The sequence below is a fragment of the Amblyomma maculatum genome, chromosome 5 (assembly GCF_055883805.1).
Source record: "Amblyomma maculatum isolate TAMU_Amacu chromosome 5, ASM5588380v1, whole genome shotgun sequence".
NCBI classification, from domain to species: Eukaryota; Metazoa; Arthropoda; class Arachnida; order Ixodida; family Ixodidae; genus Amblyomma; species Amblyomma maculatum.
In genome coordinates, this window is record NC_139348.1 from 99457805 (window position 1) to 99468156 (window position 10352).

The 10352-nt window shown below is 43.5% G+C and overlaps 1 long non-coding RNA gene across 1 annotated transcript; it reads left to right on the forward strand.

Annotated features, from left to right (window-relative positions):
• Positions 1 to 1089: 1089 nt before the first annotated feature.
• Positions 1090 to 3844, forward strand: LOC146189001 (uncharacterized). Its single transcript, XR_014707260.1, has 3 exons — positions 1090 to 1141; positions 2498 to 2554; positions 3609 to 3844. It is a non-coding gene; the product is annotated as an uncharacterized LOC146189001 (long non-coding RNA).
• Positions 3845 to 10352: the final 6508 nt, after the last annotated feature.

The following is a 10352-nucleotide window of genomic DNA, read 5'->3' on the forward strand; positions in this document are numbered from 1 at the left end:
AACAGTAGTCGAGCACCGTAACCACTGCTTCACGCCAGCGGGGTGCAGCTAGATATGAAAGATATTTTTGAGCAGCCATTCAAGTATCAGAAAATGATCTAAACAACGCCATTATAAGCTGTGAAAAGCATTGTGTTGCTCGGATTGTACACCATCCAGGTTTTAAAATATCATTTAACGTTTTTTTTCAGAATAGCAGGTTTACCATAATATTAACACGTATAGCATTCAAAACACATCAAATGACAGTTTAGGTAGTTGCGTGTTTTACGACTCAACCTCTGAGCGTCTACTTCGGTCCCGTGATCTCTCAACAGAAACCCGGTTCATTTCAGCGAGGGATATTTGTTGCACGCTCCTTTTCAAGCAGATGTCGCCTTTACAAAATAGTAAAATTGCAGATAATGTATTTTCGCAGATATCAGAAATGTTAAAGAGACTACTATCTAGTATTTTATACTAGCCATCACTCCTTCCTTTACCTAACTTTAGGGCAGTCTCTAGGGATTTCTTATCGGTGTCAACGCTGTCACTGCGAAACATTGTGAATTACATTTTTCAAGCCAAATAACTTTTTCATGATTCAAAGTTTCAATTCCCCTTGTGGCTGCTTCGAAAACATATTATTGTAAAAGAGGATATTCAAGAAGATTTAAATTGCCACCCATTTCTGAAGGAAAGTGCAGTGAGGTGAGCATTCATTAACCGGTATGCTCAGTCGCAACCACAATTGCGTAAATTGTGTCCAATGTTATAAAATGATTTGCAAAAAAAAATACCTCCGTCCTTGCCCTGCTGAATTAAAACAATTAACCACTCTCATTTGTAGCGGACGCAAGTGGACTGGAAGCTGCTTCTACGAAACAATTTCGTTTAAATTAATGACATCAGATTTTCGATTGTCTGAAGCAGCAGTATATCAAAATAGCTTTCACAATGCCCTATTTTCAATCTGCCCGCCTCTTTTTACTTACACGAATGCAATCATGACTTGCGGTGTCAGTAAACTTTAATTAATTTTTCTTTTTCATTCCAATCATGACTGAGCCCAGGTTTTTGGGGTATATAAACTTAGCTGCACAGGCAGCAGTTCAGTACACAGCTCTTGTGTGAAGTCATATAGCAACGCTACAACCCTTGGGTAAGTCTTACTACTGCGTATAATCTTTTTTCGATCGGAAGCGTTTCCATCTATAAATTTTACCGAACCTATTTAGCAAGGACGCCCCGCTGAGAGAAATCGTTGCTGCTGTAGCCGGCTCCTTGATATTGATGATTGATTCCAACCGGGCGATATTTTGCTGTGTAAAAATGCATTTCTTCAGATTTAATGGACATTCCAGAACAACCAGTAAAGCAGAAGCCGTTGCTGCGCGAGAATGTGAGTGCTCCACAACGCACGAATCCAGGCACCTATATAGGTGTATCATTGCAATGCTTCTCGCTACAGCAGTTTAGAATTAGCCGTGTCGACATGCGGGCCAGCTTATCCCTTCCGTTTCGTAAACAATCCAACCTTAAAGGTGTTCCTGCCGACCTTCCTCCCGCTCACAACAATGATCCGCCAGTCTTTTGATGTGGGCCCGACCGATAACCGGATGCTGCGCTACGTGCGTTTAGTGGTTTTCGCTCCCTCGTTAAAGAGCAATACCGCCAATTGGCAGATAAGACCAAGCATACTTACCGAATACTGATGTCAGCGTCGCATTCCCTTCGCCATCACCGCCATTTGTCATGGCACAGGTTTCCTGAAAGATTTCTCGGAACCGGACCTACAGCGTTGACCGCGGGTCGTTTCCTTAACAGCCTGGTTGGGCGGACGAGCTGTATACTTGACTCTCTGTCAACTCACAACGAATGATGCGATAAGCCACTATGCTTAGCTGTAGCAGTGTTTTATCTAAAAATCATCTGTCTCGCTGAAACGTTTCGCCCATCATAAACTTTAACTTATGGTTACTCATTTTTCCATCAGCAAGGAATAGAAGAATGTCGTAAGAAATGTAGCAGTCCATTTTTTTTATCATGTACTTAGAGATGAATAGCCAATTTCACAGGAGGTAAATTTCAAATATTTCCAGATATCATAGTACAATACAAAAAGCGGCCATCTTTTCACCTCACCCTGGAGAAGGTTAGGAGGCAAAGTCTAACTTGACGAATTTACATATCACCCTTTCAAAGCAGATCCCATATAATCTCTTGCATTGTCTGTGTTCTGTTCAATAAAGGTCAATTTTCCTGCTTTCATATTTAACGACAATAATTCACAGTTGCCGTAGTAACTAATACACGGATATAAAAATCGCCTTGTATTTTAGAATAAAATTTTTCTGCATAGCAACAGATACGTGGCAATTTGAAGTCTTGGCCGGAAGCACTGTCCTTCATAATCAGTTCAGATAACAATCTACATCATGATGGTACTTCTATAGATAACTAAACACACAGGGTTGAAAACGTTTACAAATTTATGTTATGTTCTTTTTTCTTGCAGGACTCATTGCCATGGCTGGTCTTTCAAGATACATATTTATGGGGGCTTTGCTCTCAGGTATGCGTCTGAGATACTTTGTGTTTAAACTAATATTGTTAATTATCCAAGAATACGCGACAATAAAACCAGAAGCAACAGAGAAACCTACAGCTGGGCCGCAAAAGGGGCTTGCTGGAAAAGAAGCTGTTCGAAAATTCCTCCTTCTCCAACCTAAATCGCATGAAAAGTGCTAGTCGTGGAGCATGGTTCTTTCCTAACACGCAACGACGAAATGTACGAACTCCTTCAAAGGACACAATTACCCATGCCAAATAAGTTTGAACTTTTCTGTCTGTCTGATATCAGAAAATTTAAAAAAAAATCACAGAGTATACACAAATTTCAGGCGCATGCTGCGTACGCTATTTGGCGGCAGCCGCAGCGCTTATTGGCAAAGCACGCAATGCGCAGCTTTTCGCGTATGTGTACTATTATTGTAAAACCGTTTGTGATCCTAGTAAGATTGTCACGGAATATCACGTAAATTAAGGCGCGTTAAGTCTACTACATAACATTCGGCACAAATATTTCTCAATATGAAGAACAACGAACTGCTGCTTCCCGCATTAACGAAGAAAATTCTGCTGTCAATGAAGAAAAGAGCGACAGTTAGGTGCAGTCTAAAACAAGTTAAGAACAACATGCAGTCAACTCATTTGTTTTGATATGTTCAGCAACGTGCATTTTTTTTTTCCAAACGGATTTCTCTTGATTAGAACGTTTATTCGAGAAGGTATCTCTGGAGTTCATTTGAATATTCCGAACACTCGTTATATGGTACTAGTTAATTGATAGTGCAACGTAATTTATTACAAAATTGCTAAGTCTCTGATTTGTGCAAGTTAGTCATGACGCACGTTGACCACTGTAAATTCGTAATATAATTGTTCTCTCCTGCTGGGTGTTTTATGAGGGCCGGTTGATATCAAAATGCAAAATATTCTCTGACAGCTGCACTCTGTGTAAGTGAAGCAACTTCACACACGATATGTAGTACAGAGTATCAAGTGCATTACAAACACAATGCAGTGGTGCGCCAAAAAAAAAACGGATTTGCTTTCTGCTGTTCCAGCGGTTCTGCTGCAGTCACTTGTCGGTGCATCGTACTGGGGCGAGGAGCGGAGCTCCCCTGAATCCGAAGCAAGAGTCGACCATGTTGACACTATGCAGGAGTCCATCTCCTAAATCGTGTATTCCGGCCAAGCTTCTGCTCTGGTTTTCCGAGGGCATGTGCTGTCGAAGATAGCACCTGTATTCTCTCCAAACGGAATGCCCTTATGCCCTTTTAAAATAAACAGTCTACTATAAGCTGGTGGCGCTGTCTATTCGTTACTTCGTTTTGAATGCCGGAAATCACAGAAGAGCGGCAAGGACTAGAGTCTAGTTTTACGTTCTGAGGACCGCGCTTTATGAATCATTATATTAGTAGCATTCTGCCTTTCTTCAGTGTTCCTGCCTATTCCAGAAAAACGTGGCATAACGCGTGGAAACTCTTGTGTAACCTTATCGAAGTGACTGGAGGTGATCACCTCCAGCTGACGCGTGGCAGTGCAATACTTATCAGTACCCTCAGTGTCGAAGACCAACGAAGGTACCAAAGTTTAGGCTTAAAAGGAGAACTGCAGATTTATGGGTATTTGTCAGGACAAATGCTGACAATATCGTCTTCATTGACGCTGTTAACCCACTGGATTATCAGTTCGTAACAGAGGCTTAAGGACTGTAACAGGCTCTGACAGCGCTCACAACCCCATGTGAATTTTTAGGCTTAGTATAAGCTGTTTTTCCTTATTTTCCACTGGATGAAGTTTTGTTACGAACAGCTTGGTCCGTAAACAACTATGAAATCCAAATTTCAAAATATGTAGGAGAGCGCTGGAAAAAAATGCCGCTGACGAAGTTTGACGGTTCGCACAATACCTAAGCAATGCACTCATGCTGGGCATATGAGCGATAGGCTATTAGAACCATTCATCAATTTAAGATTTCTTTGACCGAGCCGTAGAAGCCTGTCATTATTTAGAGCTCGACATAAATCACTCGCCTTACGGGGCGGCATAAGAAAGCGTGCCATTTTCCCAAGAGGTCTGGGTCACCTTCTGAAATGGTTTTAGCTTATTAACGTGCCACACTTATGCAAGCACCGCATCATTATGAGCGACAATGAATTTTATACGGAGCGTCTCTAACCGAGCACGCGGGCATCAACCTCCAGCTCAAAGATGCACCGTGACGACTTCATTTAGTCTTCACTATGAATGAGGACCTGCAAGCCATCCAGTCAAAACATAGCATTCCTATTTCATACCGGGAGACAGTACATGTGGCACCACTCCCAAAGAACATGTCTTCAGTCCACAACCAAGGCAGAAGAAAAACAAGAGTGAATTACATTAGGCGCTAAGTGGAACGGAGTCCGAAAATTCTATATGCAGATGCCACTCTACACGAGCATACAGAAATAACAAGAAGAATAAGATTGAGATGGAGCGCATTTGGCAAGCACTCGCAGACTATGACTAGCACCTTATCGGTAGCGCTCAAGAGGAAAGTATACAACAGTTGCATCTTGCCTGTACTCACATATGGGGCTGAAACGTGGAGGCGAACGAAGAGAGTTCTACTTAAGTTGAGGACAACCGAGAGGGCTATGGAACGAAAAATGGTAGGGGTAACATTAAGAGATAGAAAGCGTGCAGAGTGGGTCAAAGAAATAACTCAAGTTACCGACATTCTAGTAGAAATTAAGAAGAAATGAACATGGGCAGGACATGTAGTGCGAAGAGAGGATAACCGATGGTCGCTGAGGGTAGCAAACTGGATTCCAAGGGAAGGAAAGCGTAGCACGGGGCGGCAGAACGTTAGGTGGGCGGATGAGATTAAGAAGTTCGCAGGGGTCAAGTGGATGCAGCTAGCACAGAACCGGGTTAAGTGGAGAAATATGGGAGAGGCTTTCGCCCTGCAGTGGGTATATTCAGGCTGCTGCTGCTGCTGCTGCTGCTGATGATGATGATGATGATAATGACGAGCATAAATCGCCCGCAGCAGCAGCCGTAGTGGTTGACTCACACAAAAGTCTACAGCATATACAGCCCGCACTGTATATCACGGAAGCGGAAGTTGCGGCGATCGTGTGGGTTATCACCTACGGAGACGCAACCAACCGAGAGATTCACGCAATCACTGACTCACAAGCGCTGACTCACTGGCTCAAAAAAGCACCCCTGTTGATTCAATTTATTTCGCCGTAGACACTCAAGAAGCTCTACAGTTTTCTAGGGTTGTCTTCGTATCACATTTGTGACGTGGCCTGCGCTCTGAAGTGCGTTCTCAACAAAAACGTCACTTTAGAATTGGCCACCATAGTGAGACGCGTAATTCCGTCAGTTTGTCTTTCTTTTACTATCCAAGCCAATTCTAAGCCACTTCGATCCTGCTACATCAACAGAAGTTCACACGGACGCTATAGAGGAATCAGTTTCGGTGCACTTCTTGTCCAGCACAACGAGGAAGAAAAACTTATTATTTCTTACGCAAGTCGTACCATGACCAAGCCAGAGCTAAATTAGTTACCGAACAGCAATGCCTGGTTGTCATTTCCGCGCTGCATAGTTTACCGTCTTTCAGTGTCGTAATTGATTATTATTCATTTGTTGGCTGCAGAACCTTCCAGCCCCATATGGTCAATTCGCTGGCAGAGCCCGCCGTCTACCGTAATATGAGTTCGCCAGGGGTTAAGAAAGCGGGAGGCGTCATGCAGACGCAAAATACATTTCTACAATGCCAGTGGCCACGACTCGATCCCACAGCTACAATTTTGAAACAAATTTTCGGCCCTTGAGCAGGCTTTCCCCAACCGAAAGATTTCAAGAAAAAAAAAGCAGCAATAGGACAAGATTCTGCAGCATCTATTTGGCACCGCCGATGCCAGCGAAGCTAAAAGCTGATTTTGTGCGTGTCATGACCTCCTACGTAAAAGAGAATCCCATGTCCGCCAGCCATAATACTCGGGGTTCCCAAGACATGTTGCATTGGCATATTACGTGTATGCCCGCTAATCCGACTTCTTGGCATCTGGAAACAGTTCGAACATCCCACCATGATCAAGGAAATTGCTAGTGGTCCAGAATGCGCAAAAGGATTGAACAATGCGAACCCATTTTCAACAAGTGTTAACATCGCAAACATCTCACCACCATTCCATCTGGCTTCCTGCCTTCAGTGTTGGTCCCGTAAGTTTCATTCGATCAAGTGGGCATTCACCTCGTAGGTACGTTTCCGAAGTCCTTGAATGGCAATAGCTGGATTATAATCTGCGCCGAATACCTCACATGCTACTGCCAAATCGCCGCTATTCCATTTTGTAAGGACATTACGCGTCGCCTTTTCTCATAAACGCTGTGATCTTTATACACAGGTCGCCACTAACTATCATCACTAATCGGCGCCGCCAATTCTGCGCTAATTTAGAGCTCATTCGTTTGTGCGCTGTAACTTCCCGACACTCCACGTGATACCAGCTCTAGACAAATGGTTTTACTGTCCGTGTTAGCAGTACCCTTATCAACATGCTAGCCATGTACGTGGACGCAGGGCATAAGAATTGGGAGACTAAACTGCATAAGACGACTGAGTACACCCATTCTTCCTATTGTATGCCACACCACCACACTACTCCTGGGATACCACACTACCATTCTCAATCTGTGAAAATCCCTGCCAAGCTGCGACCCTCTGCCTCGATGCTCTATACTTCTTCTTAAGTTCGTTTTCCAGGAGACCGCCCTGGCTAGGTTTCTTGCTGTATGCGATGACGACTCACCATATGTTTTTTTCTATAATAATGTAATAATCGAACGAATTGTTGGCGCTACCAAAAATAGTGTCTCTGATGCTTTATTGTTCTGATAGGACGACAAGCTGGAAACCTTCGCATCGACGTTATTAAGAAATGTTATGACATCTGGCATCTGATAATGAAGTTAGTCACCTAAAGGTACAAATTCACTGCTGCGGCATTCGACTGCTGTTTAGGGCGTTCGTCTTGTGCCCCCGAGGAGGCGGGATCAATCGTAACCGCAGTGGCTGCGTTCCAACGGGGAAATCGAGGTGCCCGTGTCTACTGTGATTTTACTGCAACCTAAAAAATCCCAGTTGGCCCGAACCCTCCAGAGCATCGTCTCTCAAGCCCTGAGTCGCTTTGGGGCGTGAAACTTGAATGACAAACTTAACCGAGAAGTACAAATTGGAGCTGAATATTTCGCATATCAAAAATGTCTAGGCATTTCATAGCAAATGCACCTGCCATTAAAAAACGTGTACATCCAGACCGACTACGCAGAATGCCAATCTCAGACACTTTCTTTGAAAAGACGAAAACACTGTACATGCCTGCATCCGCCAGTGCTCGCTAACTTATTGCAAGCGCTGATGGCAATAATGGTAAATAAGTACATGAATATAAGTAAAAGCAGCATACCAGGAAAAACTACAATAGCGGGTAGATGATCAGTCACCACTTAAGAGAATCCCTTAATTATATTCCCTATGCAACATAACTATTCGGGGAAACAACACTCGGAGCGCGTGGCCGTCGCTGCATGCAGCGCCGCCCGTATTCACAACGCATGTACACTAATTCCCTTCTGCAATAGCATAAGCTGTACATGTTTCTCCAAACACATTTCCCCCTTATCACTTGGTGCTTGAGTTTGTCCTCAAACGTTTTTTTTGCATGTCATTTGTGGTTCACTGTGCGGTTATTATCCTGTGACTTTGTACTCACCTCCCCCTCTTCCCCCCCCCACCACCATCAGCTTTGCAGAAAGTTTTAAGAATTGGCCCCCTTAGATATATTCATTATCAGAACCCTTTGCAAAGCCTGTCCCTTTGTAAGGTGTATCTGCACCAAACCCTCTTATGTGGTGACTAATCATCTACCCGGTATTGTAGTTTTTCCTGGTATGCTGCTTTTACTTCTTTTGCAGGCCACAAGAGGCCTGGTTCCAGGCTGAGAAATATGTACTCAAGATTTATTTATTTTTTCACTTCATGACCTACTTCCTTCTCACCCATCCTCCCCTCCACACTCCTTCACCTACTTTCTTCTCACCCACTTTCTCCTCCTAAACTTTTCTTCTTCGGAAGCAAAAGCGTATTTAAACCCCTGCCAGTGATGATCACTTTGCCCAGACGAAAACGAGTCCACTTGTCGAAACGTTGGCTCGACCTGTGAACTGAGGCGTACCCCTTTTACCCCCTTGTTCAGTACTCCTTCATACCGGGTAAACCATCTTCTTCCTTTCGTTCTACCTGTCCCCTTTCAAGATACACGTGTCAGCATCGAACCTGCTTTAGGTGCTGACAATCATCTACTTCGCATATTAGATTTTCTTGTTGCTGCTGCTTTTCTTTTTTTTTTCATGCGATGATGGAAGCACTGGTTCCATGCTCATAGAAATTCATACCCAAGGAAACATTCTTTCACTTCTAGCCCTGCTTCTTTCTCCTCCCCCCCCCCCCCTCCTAGTTTTTCTTCTTCGGAAGCAAAAGCGTATTTAAAACCTCCACCAATAATTGTGCTGCCCTGATAAAGACAAGTCCCTTTGTCGAAATGTTGGCTCGGCTTGCTAACTGAGGCTCCCCCTCACACTTGTTCAGTGCTCTTTCACCGTACAAGCAAATTCCCCACTTTGATCTAATAGATGTGCCACCTTCATGGTCCCAACAGCACAACAAACTTTGTTTAGACTTGATGTTAAACTCCTCTGTTCATAGTAAAACTCAAGGTGTATCTGGGATGATTAGATTTTTTACTGCTTAGACTGTGCAGCCCTGTCAGGTCAATTTTCAGTCCCCCAATGAGGCATTTACACTGCCTAACTTGACACACAGTACTTTCTGAGAGAATCATTCTTAGCAACAGGTATAAAAAAATAAAGTAGAATAGGTGCCTCTTATAAAGGGCTACAGGTTAACTTAATTTTCATTGCAACAGTTGATCAACACTTACAGGACGGATAAAACACTCAGCACCTCCAGTATTTCCTGCTACTGCAGCAGCCATCCCAGAAGTATTGAAGACGTCAACAAGTTCTGGCAACTCTATAAAACAACAGAACATTACACAAAGAAAACATGAGCAACACTGCGCATCCGAGCTTCAGATGGGTGAAGTTTAAATTTCCCAAACTTATTTAGCAACCGACAGCACAGAGCAACACAAAGATGCTACTCAGCTAGAAATCACTTGCACTATGTCGTGCAGCAACCAACAATGCTACTGAGTAAAACCTATTTGCCTTTGTCAGGGCCTTAGAAAATAACCTTTTTTTCCATTTGCTCCTGCACAAGGTCTGCAGACATAATCAAAAAGGTATCACAGAGTTTAGAAATCGTCCTTGAGGTGGCACCACAAGAGGCAGCTATGTATTGTACAACCAACAGACATATGAGCTACCACTGCACAGCACCAACTATAAGATTGGAATGCAAGGAGGCAGTGTCCATATTCCAGTGCACATAAAGCAATACCTACAGGAAGAAGGTGTGCCTACATACATACCCGCCAGCTGCTCGGTTAAATGGACTCACTTGCTCAAAATAATGCGCAATGGTCTCAACTGCCTCAGATGAAACAGCTAAAGCGAGCGCTCAGATTAAAATATTCAAGGTGCATTCTGAATGAGTGAGCCTAAGAAAATTTGCACTTTTCTTTCTAGATGCAAGATTTCTGGTTCCCAATTCAACGAAAATGTTTGTACTCTAAAAAAGCAGTGGCATACAGTGCTAAGTCTGAACGACAAGCACTGTATCG